Source organism: Xenopus laevis, chromosome 8S, assembly GCF_017654675.1.
Source record: "Xenopus laevis strain J_2021 chromosome 8S, Xenopus_laevis_v10.1, whole genome shotgun sequence".
Taxonomy (NCBI): domain Eukaryota; kingdom Metazoa; phylum Chordata; class Amphibia; order Anura; family Pipidae; genus Xenopus; species Xenopus laevis.
Genome location: NC_054386.1, coordinates 1,576,968 through 1,590,084, shown reverse-complemented (window position 1 = coordinate 1,590,084; position 13,117 = coordinate 1,576,968). Strand labels below are relative to the sequence as shown.

Sequence of the window (13,117 nt, the reverse complement as noted above, 5' to 3'; positions counted from 1 at the left end):
TTATAATGAAGGACTCTATCACAGTGGTGAGATACCTGCATTTTTCTGAATTCCTGTTTGAAAATGGAGAGCAGACCTACTTGTGTCCCATAAATACAGCTGTCTGTGATTGGCCATGCTATATATTCATGGGGTTCCACGAAGGAGGGAGTCATGTAGGCGTCATCTCTTAATTTGCTTATCATTTAGGATGCACTTGCCACCTACCTGACAGGCAGAAAGGACAGGGGCCAAGCCTAGTAGCTGTTCCAATCTGGAGGTAGGTGCAGAGAAAGCCTGACCCCCAGACACAAGTGCTTTTTTTTTTAAATTCAGCACTAAGGGGCACACTTTAATGCTGTAGCCCTTGCATTTGGGGTCATCGTTAATTACCCTTTTTGTCTGAAACCCACTGTTAACATTACTTCAGTGTTCTGAACCCCTAGCAACAAGCCAAGGCAAACAACTCTATGGTCTTTTTAAAACAAAGATGCAACTGAAACTTTTAAAAATTTGAAGACAGTGGCTTTTGGTTGCCGGTTGGTATTGGGTGCTTCAGAACAGGTTAGGGTTGGTCTCGAGCACCAAGGAACTTATAAAGTTTTGTTTTTTTAAACTGTAAACATGGGGCAAAGATGAGGTGTTTCCTAGAGAGTAGAATGCATGATTCTTATCATTAACGAGCTCACAGGAAGTCTCCAACTGTCACTTGATCAAACTGCCTGATTGCGACACTTTGCTTCCTTCACAAAGTGAATAGTTCCACCCAGGGCTGGCCACACGCTCATTCCTCTGGGACTCGGCCAGAGAAAGAAACACAAAGCACATTCTCACAGAGGAAATTTTTACAAACCAAAGGGGACGGATATCTCTCTACACAAGTCTACAGTGGAACTGAAGAGAGAGGGAGAGGAGGCGTCTGGCATTTTTATAGCATTTGCTGCTTATTTTCTTCCCTATCAGCCCTTGTTGGGTTTACTTGGAATTGAAGTGAGGAAAGAAGCTAAACTCCCAGTAAGTAAAATCTGGAAGAGATCTCTCGCACCCTCTGTTCTCTCTGCTGTCTCGCTGTGCTTGGATTCTGGAGCTGCTTTCTTCTGTTGCTTTCTTCTTTCTCCTTCTTTCTCTAGATCAACGGCACACCCTGGCTTGCGAAACATTCCAAATTGCCTGCGAGTGCACGGCCAGTGTCTGGTGATTACCATTCAGGGTGTTTGCCTCCAACCTTGCTACAAATTACTCTGAGAAACACTTGTCCCTTGTGCCATTTCCCTGGGTTATTTTTGGTGGCAATGGGGCAAAAATGTGGCTTTACTATTTATATAAAACTGTTCTATCCAAGCTGCAACCCTTAAGCTCATGACTACTACACTACCCAGCATCCCCGATGGGAATATTGGGGACTGTAGTTTATTAGAAGCTGCAGTTGTAACTTACAATTCCTTACCCTGACAATATAGTTCAAGTATATAAAGTCCAAAAACTCCTCTATAGTCATGCCATATTAAAAAAATTATTGGAACATCTAAAATATAACATTACCCCACATGGAGCCTAACACGTTTCATGCTTACCACAGTCATCGGCCATCTCAGAGCATACAGGAGTATAGTTCAAGTATAGTTCAACCATTCGGAGATGTGCTTTCATTGGTAGTCGTCTGATCAAAGCTAATTGTTGATTGGACGCTATGGGACAAATTTGCCTAGTGCCCACAGAGATCCAGGCAATTTTACATCTTTTCAGCTGTTTTAGTACAATGTTTAACTACAATGCCCAGCATCCCCTAAAAACTGCATGTTTTGATTTAAGCAGAATCCATAACACTAGTAATGGGCGAATTTCTCCCGTTTCCCGGAAAATGGCGAAATATTCTTGAAACTCGCGTCAATTTCGATGCTCGTGTCCGTTTGGCGCTGGCGTTAAAATCAATGGGCGTCCGAATAGTGTTGATGCACGACGGTTTTGACGCAAATGTCTTTTCACCGGCGGCAAAACTCGGAAATTGGCAACGAATTTGCGCATGCTTAATTTAATCGACCATCACTACATAACGCTCTTAGATCTCTATTACCTCTCCATTGTTTAACCGATGTTACAGTCATGTCTATTATTACAGCTTTCCGAATCCTCCGCTGTCAGGAAGTTCGAATATTTCTTATTACCCAATTACCCACCCTGGGGATGTGCATAACCCTATTATTATTCATAGCGTTGCCGTGTATGTAGTTTAACCCTGGTTACAATAGGGGAGACTAGTATCAAGTACTAGTGATCCTCTTCTGTCCTTTCACGCCCCAAAACGCCCCGGAAACTACTGAACTACTATTCCTCCTCATTTCTTACTCATTTAGAAAAAGGGAAGCGTATTTTCTAAACACACGAGTGCAAGCTCTTTGAACTGTACTTGGCCTTCCTTTCTGTAAAACAACAAATTTAAAATGTCATTGGCAAGTTTGTTTTAGGGGATGGTTATACCATTATTCATTTTTTAAGGGCCGGTAGCATTCAGATATAAACAAGCTTCTAGTATAAATATATACAACCACAAGGTTTCTGATATCATCCAAGTTATATCAGACTAGGGATGCACTGAATCCAGGATTCGGTTCGGGATTCGGCCAGGATTCTGCCTTCTGCCCGACCGAACTGAATCCTAATTTGCATATGCAAATTAGGGGCGGGGAGGGAAATCACGTGACTTTTTGTCACAAGCCAAGGAAGTAAAGAATGTTTTCCCTTTGCCACCCCTAATTTACATATGCAAATTAGGATTCAGATTCGGCTCAGTATTCAGCCGAATCTTTAGAGAAGGATTCGGGGGTTCTGCCGAATCCAAAATAGTGGATTCGGTGCATCCCAATATCAGACCACTCCCAATTGTCTTCAAATCCCTCCTGGTTTCTTATAAGTGGGATTTTGACACAATAGGAGGGCTATGGGAGGTAATAAGGAAGGTTGTAGCCAGTCAATCTGAGACTGTGGCAGTTTAGGTAATTGCACTTTCATTGAAAAAAGAAAAGCAGAAATATCTAAATCATTGTACATTTAGATCTTAATATTTTTATGCTACATACAATAAATATATATATATGTGTGTGTATCTATATGTAATGAGGATGAAGGGGTCATTGAGATTAGGCAATGTTTAGTTTAAAATCTATACAGGTATGGGACCTTGTATCCAGACCTGGGGTTTTCTGGATAATGGGCCTTTGTGTAATTTGGATCACCATAGCTTAAGACTACTAAAAAATCATTTAAACATGAAACCCAACAGAATTGTTTCTCCTTTAATAAGAACCATTGGGGCTCATTTATCAACATTGGGCAAATTTGCCAATGGGCAGTTACCTATAGCAACCAATCAGTGATTAGCTTTGTAAAGCCAGCTGAAAGTAGAACAATGAATGCAACAATCTGATTGGTTGCCATGGGTTACTGCCCATGGGCAAATTTGCCCAGTGTTGATAAATGACCCCCATTAACTCAGTGAGGATTAAATATAAGCTACTGTTTTATAATTACAGGGAAATTACTTTTAAAAATGGGAATGGGTTTCTGGATAACAGATCCCACATCCAGGGTCGGACTGAGCCAGCGGGACACTAGGGAAAAAACGGTGGGCTTAGGCTCTCGTGGGCCCCGCCAGCCTAGACCCAATACCTGCAAAAATCTTCCTGGTGCGGCCCTCAACTGTATGCGCAGAAGTGCAGCACGGCGCAACACGTGTGGGGGAGGGGATGGTGTGGCAGGTAAACGAGGGTTGCAGCAGGGGGTCCGAAAAAAGCAGCTCTTCAGTCTGACCCTGCCCATACCTGGAATATTTCAAGTAGCTCTTTTACAACACTGTTGGATAATATTTCAGGTGACCTATTTATGGGTTCGGACCTACAGGTTCACATGTGGATTTTTTCTCCGCTGGCTTTTCTTGTGCCAATGGGAAACCACCAAATTCTATCTGTGTCTCATTTTGTCACTGACCACATTGGGTGAATCTGGGTCCAATAATTCCGTTATATTTTCAATGCCAACGTCATGTATAATTCGTCCAGGGTTTCCATGTGTGACTCACAACAAGTGTTACAGATGGAGATATGTCACAATTCTTGACGATTCATTTGCCACAGCCTATGCCAGGCCACTTCGTTTTACATTTTAATAAACTATGATAGGTGGAAGAATAAATATATTCTTTAAAACTGTGATGACATGCCAAGGTTTGTTCCATCCACTGTATAATGAGTTTACACAGACGCTGGTGGGATTAATGGACATACCAAGCCGTTGACTCAGAAGTCATATGAACATATCACAGTACAGTAAACTAACAGCAAAGCCCTTGTATATGATCCTATCAGGCAGCCACAGCCTAAAAAACAACCATTTAAATTTCAAATCTATTTTATGCCTTGCACCCCTGCCACGTCTATATAGCGGGACTCCGGTTGGGTGGCAGTGTTAGGCTTCCTAGTAATCTTATCACATACTAACGGACTAAGGTCATGCTGCCCTTTATGGAATACACCACTGCTACAACTACTACTTCATTCTGTGGGGGGAGGTGTGAACGTGAATAATGGCTGGAATGCTGCTCCATTTACTTCACTGTGCAAACAGAACTTCAACTACTTCTCTAAAAATTCGCTTTACATTGTTCTCAGGCTTCCTGATCAGTAAAACTTTACAAAAAGCTTGAATGGGCGTTGAACAATAATTGCAGAAAAAGAGAATATGACGTATAATGCTGCCAAAGCCATTAGCCATGGGCCAGACCAAGTAGCCGCATGTAGTTTGCTACAAAAAAAAAATCAGATAAATCCAACAACTGTCAGTCCCTCTCATCAATCGTATCCAATGATTAGAGACGTATATGAGTTGTTAGATAATCATTAGCTGCCTGCATATACCGGGTCTGAGTGATAATGAATGGCTGCCTGCGTGGATCAGGGGCAAGACAAATGGTAACACTCCCATCACTAAGATTGTGAATTATAGTCGCCATTATTGATAAGTGATAAACCTCCCACAGGACCCCCCTAAACAGTTATTGGCATGTTCATCAACAATAGAGCCAATCAGGACCACTTGTGGTTACACAGGTCCTCGTTATATTGGGTGGTTGGAAAATGTTGGACACACACCTCTTTATACATTTACTGCAATTAGGGTACTGGACTGCTCTGTTTTTTAATACCAGAAGATGAAACTATACAATAATAAGTCATCTGATTCTGGGCGTGAGATAATAGCAAGTGCAACGTTTTAGAAACCCATATCAACCCATCAGCAAGTAGCATTGGCTGGATTTCTGTTTCAAGACAAACACCAGACTGGATCAAATCAGCCCCATACTTGTAAAATAATATAGTACCTGGAATGAGCCTATGTAAAACTTGACTAAATCCCTGAGCCTCATGAATGATTACCAGACTGGAGCTAGAGAAAATGTGGCTTCTGCTGCTATAGGAAGGCTAAGGGTCCCATCTGAGGGAAGGGGGTAAATGCCAAGTCTGCAGCCCTCGATCTATTAATTAAACACTTCACCCAGTGCCCTTCTTGACAGCTTCCATGTTCCCAGCAGGATACTGAGAGTAACAAATCAACAGCAGCATTAGGGTAATGGCACATGGGATGATTTGTTGCCCACAATAATCGCTACCAGGTCCAGATTTCATCTCATGGCACCTGGAGTTTGGCCTCCTCCATCGCTCCCTCTGCTTGGATCACACACATAGGAATCATTTTTGCCTTCAGTTGTAGCATGGGGACAGGGTGCATAGTCCCTAGTGCTCTAAATAACAGAAAACTTCAAATACAGTTGGGCGACATGCCATCTCTTTATTTGTGCCGTCTTAAGGTGTGTATGGCCGATAAAAGCTGCCGACAGACCGAATCGGCAGGTTATTGGTCGTGTATGGGGCCCCCCAACGGGCTTCCCCGATCGAGATCTGGCCGAAAGTCGGGCAGATCTCGATCGCATGGGACTAAAAATCCCGTCGGATCGCGGCCGCATCTGTTCGTTGATGCGGTCCCGCGATCCGACGGCCCGTAAAGCCACCATTAGGATCCGATCGTTGGGCACTAGGGCCCAAGATCAGATCAGCCCCATATTGGGGAGAGATCCGCTCGTTTGGCGACATCGCTAAACGAGCTGATCTCTCCGTGTATGACCTCCTTCAGACCTGGGCCTTTGAGACCTTGTCACAAATCTGGGCCTGTTTACTACAGTGGGAAACAAAACATCCCTCCAGTTTCATTCAACTGGCTAACATTGATAATGGTGATGGAGAAACATAAGCGGTGTGAGGTTGCTCGCAGTTTCCATGAAAGGAACCTTTGGCCAACATCTTCTTCTTTGAGATGTAAATGAAATAGCTGGTGGTAAGGAAACAAGGGGCGTTTTATTGCCGCTGAAGATCGATTTATCGTAGGTGACTAAATGCCATGTCCCATTACTATGAAGGCTGTATCCTTCATACCCCTGATGTCTATATACCACATCTAATAATTGTTTCAATATTAATGGACCAAATTAAAGGATAATAAGCACAATGATCTCCTTATAAAGTTTCAGATTTGCACTAAGAGTCCATGAAGTTTTCCTTAGATAAACCAAGAGATTAGAAGACTTATATATAAAAGAAGGTGCAAAGTGCCCCATAGCACTCCAGAAATTGAACCCTTGCTCTTCTTAAACTGCACGGTTTCACTTAGTTTATATTTTCTGCACTACTGGCTTTGACTGCTGAAATATACATTTTTCTGTTTCCCTGAAGAAGACCCCCTATTTCAAATTGGGTCAAAACACGTTGGTTTTTTTTGTAAAAAATTTATTAAAATCTGTTTTTAAAAGAGCAAAAATTATTTTTTTATATTTTTAATTGTGAAATCTGACATGGGGCTAGACATGTTTTTAGTTTCCCAGGTATCCTCAGCCTTGTGATTGGTGCTCTGCTACACAGCCTATCAACAGAACCATGTAAAACAACAGGATATTAGTGCACTGACAGCTGCATTGTTAGGTGTAGATATGAGAATATATTCATTCCCCCACACTATCTGAACAATTATTTTATTCCAAAATAATTAAAAAGGACAACTATGTTTTTAATTGTTTTGGAATAAAATAATTGGTCAGATAGTGTGGGATTACTACTCTCTTGTTGAATAAATTGTTAATTAGTAACTCACCTCTACACAATCTGACATTGTAATTTCATAAATGCAAGAACAATCCTTGGTTTTGATAGATATGAGAATAGCACTAAATAGTAAAAATCCAAGTCCCACTGTGACTCCTCCAGTTACACCGAGTAGGGAAAACAATAGCTTATCTGAGAGCAGTTCTATTGTGAAGTGTTGGCTCTTTTTGAAAGCACAGAATCAGGCATAATGACTTGAGATGGTTGCCTACGCACCAGTATTACGAATTATTGGTTCAGGAATAAAATTTCAGATTGTAGGGTGAATTATTTGCAGTGTAAATAGTTACATTTAGAAATAAAACACCATGAAAACATCATGACATAATATATTTAATGTATATTGCAAAGCTGCTTTCCAATATGTGTTTATAACAGCTTTGGGTGGAGATTCCCATTGAAATGTACAGTTTTTAAAAGCCTCTCTTGGGCTTGTGGGTTCAATTCTGTGGTCCCACTCATGCATTATATAACATTGCTGCAGATCAGCAGAGGTGCACTTCTTCTTTCTGAAGCACAAACAGCTGAATGAACAACAATGGCAAATGAAAAGGCAGTTCTGCACATATAATAACTATAACTATAACACTGGTATGTTCAACAAAGCAATTCGTATACTATTAGGGGGTGCACAAGCAATACATATAAATAAGGCTCACATATATCAGTACAGGTACATATAAATATATATTTTATGAAGCTCCAGGCATAAAAATGCTGAATATCTAGACTGCCGCATTCTTATATTGCAGTTTTATCACTACAACCATTTCCGTTTAGTCTATCGGGCTCGTCAGGCTGAAGTCCAGAAATATGTGCACGATTTTTATCCATTTAAAGGCCGCACCAACCTATGCTGATCTGTACATGCTCTGTAGAAATGATGGCATAATTAGCCTTTAAGTGATAAACACACCTAATATGAGTTGATATGATGGTTAGTTTAGAAATCTATTGGACAAAAAGTCTTCTTTCAAAATTTATTATATGCTGTCCTGTGTATTAACCTTTTTATCTCCAGTGCATGTTGTAAATATTCTAATATCTCTGGCTGCTCTGGCACAAACAGTGCAATACATGCACAGTAGCACTATTCCCAAGGGTGATTTTTATCTAAAGGGATATTAAGGTTCATTTATCATGCGGGAGAAAGTGTAAAAATAGAGATACAATACATTAAAATGCATTTTCCCTACAATGCACCTTCCCCTTATAGCAGAAACATTATAGTCTACGAGACACACTATAAGTATATGCAGAACTTGTTGTACCTGTGCCCATAGGGGTGCAATTTGTGGTTTTACTTATAATTTGTATGATTTGATCTCTATGTACCCTGTAAAGGTTTTCCATCTTATTTGATTGATGAAATAGAACCACCTGAATGCTGACAGGGGGATAAATGGGTTTATTTACCAAATTAGCACTCCATGCAAGTGCACAATCCTGATGCAAATCACCATTTTTTGCCCCAAGATTTTAGCATCAGTGTAGGTGATTAATGAATAGCATTGCACTTAGCACTTGCCTTTGCAGACCTCAAGGCATCTTAAAGGGATACTGTCATGGGAAAAAAAAAATTCTCAAAAGAGCAGACAGATTTTCTTATATTCAATTTTGAAATCTGACATGGGGCTAGACATATTGTCAATTTCCCAGCTGCCCCAAGTCATGTGACTTGTGCTCTGATAAACTTCAATCACTCTTTACTGCTGTACTGCAAGTTGGAGTGATTATCACCCCCTCTCTTCCCCCCCCCAGCAGCCAAACAACAGAACAATGGGAAGGTAACCAGATAGCAGCTCCCTAACACAAGATAACAGCTGCCTGGTAGATCTAAGAACAACACTCAATAGTAAAATCCAGGTCCCACTGAGACACATTCAGTTACATTGAGAAGGAAAAACAGCAGCCTGCCAGAAAGCATTTCTCTCCTAAAGTGCAGGCACAAGTCACATGACCAGGGGCATCTGGGAAATTGACAAAATGTCTAGCCCCATGTCATATTTCAAAATTGAATATAAAAAAATCTGTTTGCTCTTTTGAGAAATAGATTTCAGTGCAGAATTCTGCTGGAGCAGCACTATTAACGGATTCATTTTGGAAAAAATATTTTTTCCCATGACAGTATCCCTTTAAACCATGCAGGAATTTTGGTTAACCAGAGGTGTATGTTATCAGCCCATAACCAAATGGGCAGAAGAGTTAACTTATACAGGGCTCCTATGATTGGCTAGTTTATTTCCCCTCTCATTGGTGCAGTGTAAAGACAAACACCTCCTATAACATATCCAATGACAAACTGGCATATTGACTTGCTCCCTTATTGGTGAAGTGCTTAAGACACACTGCTCCTAGGATACATCGGTTTTTTTTTAACAAATGAAAGGTATGTAATACATTGAGGCTGAAGCTTACATTTAATACACAGCACAACAGTCACATGACTCTCTTTTCAAATTGCAATGATCTATAGACATATGTGTTGGGTGCAAATGTGTTATGTGGGCCACCCATTCAGTAGTGTGTAATCTGTCAATTCCATTAATATATATACCTTTTTTTTCCCCTAGGTTTGGGATGGCTGACTGTCAGTGTGTTCTCTGGTGCATCTTCTGGGTTTTGGTCCTCTTCTTCCTTGGCTGGCCAATAAGCATTTTCCTTGGCGGCCTGTATGGGTTTCTGGCTCCTCTCACCACCTGCATAGGACTGGACAAGTTCACAGATCTTTTGCTCCAAGGAGTCAACCTGGGCAGGACCTGTGCTGAAAATGCCCGTACAGGCAAATCATTGTGCTAGGGGAAGGAGATGGACTCTCAGTAACCTAATCATAAGCCTCATCTCAAGCCAAGAAAACCTTCCAGCCTCTGTCTGTTTTTTTGTTTCTACAGGGCACAGGCCCTACCCAACTGGGAAGCCACTAGGTTAATCCAACACAATGAAGGTGCTGTTATCTCTCAAGCTTCTTCTTTAGAAGGAGCAAAACTCCAACAGGAAGATTGTTTTTCAGGCAGTTATTAATTGGCTTGTTATATGTCATGTGTCAGTTCTGGCACATTTTATATCATGGCATGTATTATAACTAGTTTGTACTCATATATGGAATAAAAAAAATCAGATGTTTCATTACCAATTATTGCTCATACATTATTTATATCATTTTCACACTCTAGATCAGTTTTTTTCTGATTTATGATGGTTCAAGACCCACATATGTTCAATTGACTTGTGACAAGAGTACATACAGTATATGGAAACGTTGGTGTTAAAGCCATTCAGAAGTAATTCTAAGCTTATTTAGTGATGGGCAAATTTGGCTCGTTTCGCCGAGCGAAACTGCAAAAAATTAGCGAAACTGCGCCGGCGTCTTGTTTTTGACGCAGGCGTCCATTTTTTGGAAACTGAATTTTTTCTGGCGAATTTTCACTGCGTTTTCGCAAATTGATTTGCGGCGGGGAATCGCGGGAATTCGCCACAAATTCGCACCTGGCGAATACATTTGCTCATCACTATTATTTAGGGCAGAGAACAAAGGTGGTAAGGACTTAATACTGCACTTTACTCCCCAAGATGGATTTTCCATCTGGTACAAGGGCCAGAGTGCAGCTGTTCCTGGGGTGCAAGTGCTTCTTTGATGAGCACCAAGAAATGTGCTTTTGTGCCCCTTAATGCTTTAACCCTTCCACTCGGGGGAAAGTAAATGACCCCTGAAGTATTTATCCCAAATCTCAATCTATTTAGGCTTTAAGCAGAAATCCCAGGAGTATTTATGAGCACTCCCTCGAGAGCTCACTGGCTTTATTGGCCTTCAGAGGTCCAACCCCAAAGTTTGTGAAAGTCTGCGCTTGATGACTGAAATTAATGACTATTCCACTACCAAAAGGTACAATGTGTCTCCTGTGTATCATAAGTGGATAGAGGGTTGTAAGTAGGCATATGAAGGGAAATAAAGATAAATATACAAATACATCAGAAAGGAGAGGTGGGTGGATTATGTCTGGGCAGAAACCAAGTAATTTGGCAGAAACAAAGAAAAGAAAAAACTACCGTATATACTCGAGTATAAGCCGTCCCGAGTATAAGCCGAGGTACCTAATTTTACCTCCAAAAACTGGGAAAACTTATTGACTCGAGTATAAGCCTAGGGTGAGAAATGCAGCAGCTTCTGGTAAGTTCCAATCCAAAAATTGAGGGTTTCGGCTCCCATTGGAGGTGCCGGCGTCTCGTTTTTGGATGCCGGTGACCATTCTTGGATGCCGGCGAATATTCTTGGAGACTATTCTTGGATGCCGACAACTATTCTTAGACGCTGGCGACCGTTTTCGCGCTTGACCCGAGTATAAGCCGAGGTAGAGTTTTTCAGCATATTTTGGGGTCTGAAAAACTCGTCTTATACTGGAGTATATACGGTATATGCATTTATTTAGTGATTTATACACTCAGTCCTTCAGATTATTTAGGTGGTAAAAACTCCTAAATAATATATAGGAGTAGTTCTAAATATAGGAGTAGTTCTAAAACACTCAATGGCAAAAAGTTGTATGTTATAATGAAAATGTGTTTAGTGTGTGCACATTTCTTTATTTCCAGATTAGCCTTAGAGAAGCCACTGAGCATATAAATTGCCAGCCCACCTATACCTTGATCAGTTGCCAGCAGTCATCAAGGCAAATTCAATAACGTGCAAATTTGCATCAGCAAACGATCCCTCACACTTCCCACCACTTTGCCAGGCGCAAATTCCCTACCACTACGTTGTGTCTCTGCAGCCGAATGCTGGCGATTTTTCACTATCGTTACTTCGTCATCACAAGCATTTCATAGCAAACTTTCGCTAGCATTCATTGTCCCTAGTGAAACGTTGTTAGTACTCCTACGCTTAGGTCAATTTGAATAGGGCAGGTACATATAAGTCATATATATTTCTTTATTAGAGATGTTGGTGCAATTAATTGAAGCCACTTATTATTACACATGTCCAAGGAAGCAAAATAAAGACAGAAGAGATCCTCTAATGTCCTAGACATGAGCCTATACTAAAACAAATGTGGAATGACTTCAAATGTTTGGGAAAGAAATGTTAAAACAAAAATCTTTAATAGTTTGGACTTTTGAAGACAATCACACTTTGAAAAATGAAAAGACGCCCGCATTTTTTCTCTTTTTTATAATGTTTCGGCATACAGGATATGATGTCACTGACATAAGATTGAGGAGGATGTAGCTTCGTTTCTTCAATTCGCCAGGTCTGAGGCAAATACTTAGATACAGATACTTAGATGCTGGAAAGGGCCAATGCTGAGTGTGTGGAGCACATCATCCAGTCCCAAATTCACTCTGAAAAGTCCACATGATAATTACTTATCTATTGTGAAATATTCCCGTTAAGCTGTGCACTTCAGCACTTACACATTTTGACACTAGCGCACACAACACATTGTGTAGAACAGTATTTGGAGGAAGCCCTTTCTTCTGGTGCTGGTTTTCCTGCAGCAGAACTGAAAACGAAGATTTGGATAGAAAAGTAATATAAACTCTAACATGTACATGGCTTGGATTTGAGAATGCAAGGGTATATAACATATGAACTGAGTTTAGCTTAAAAATGTCCTCCTTCTACTCAAGTTACCTGTGTCGCAATAAATTGTTGATGATGTGCCAAAGCCATAATGAACATGGTGAAATAAATGTTCCTTTGTTGGAATGTCAATTAAATAGCCATGGAAACCAACTTTCCTCTTCTTATGGAACATTTTCTGCCTTAGCTGAATCTGCGGCAAACTGTAATTGTGGTGTTTGTGCAATAAGGAACCCTGTGACAACTTATTTGTGCCATATGGCCAGTAAACATGACCTGCCTAAACAGCAGTGGCACTAAAACTAGACCAGTCCCTTGTGCCCATCTCCCTTGTAAGCTGTTAATTGGAATCGTA

General features: G+C 40.8%; 1 long non-coding RNA gene across 1 annotated transcript; it reads left to right on the top strand.

Moving 5' to 3' along the window:
* The first annotated feature begins 237 nt into the window (after positions 1–237).
* On the top strand, positions 238–10,317 carry XB5733233.S. The gene is made up of 2 exons (XR_001932862.2): positions 238–993; positions 9,758–10,317. It is a non-coding gene; the product is annotated as an uncharacterized XB5733233 S homeolog (long non-coding RNA).
* Positions 10,318–13,117: the final 2,800 nt, after the last annotated feature.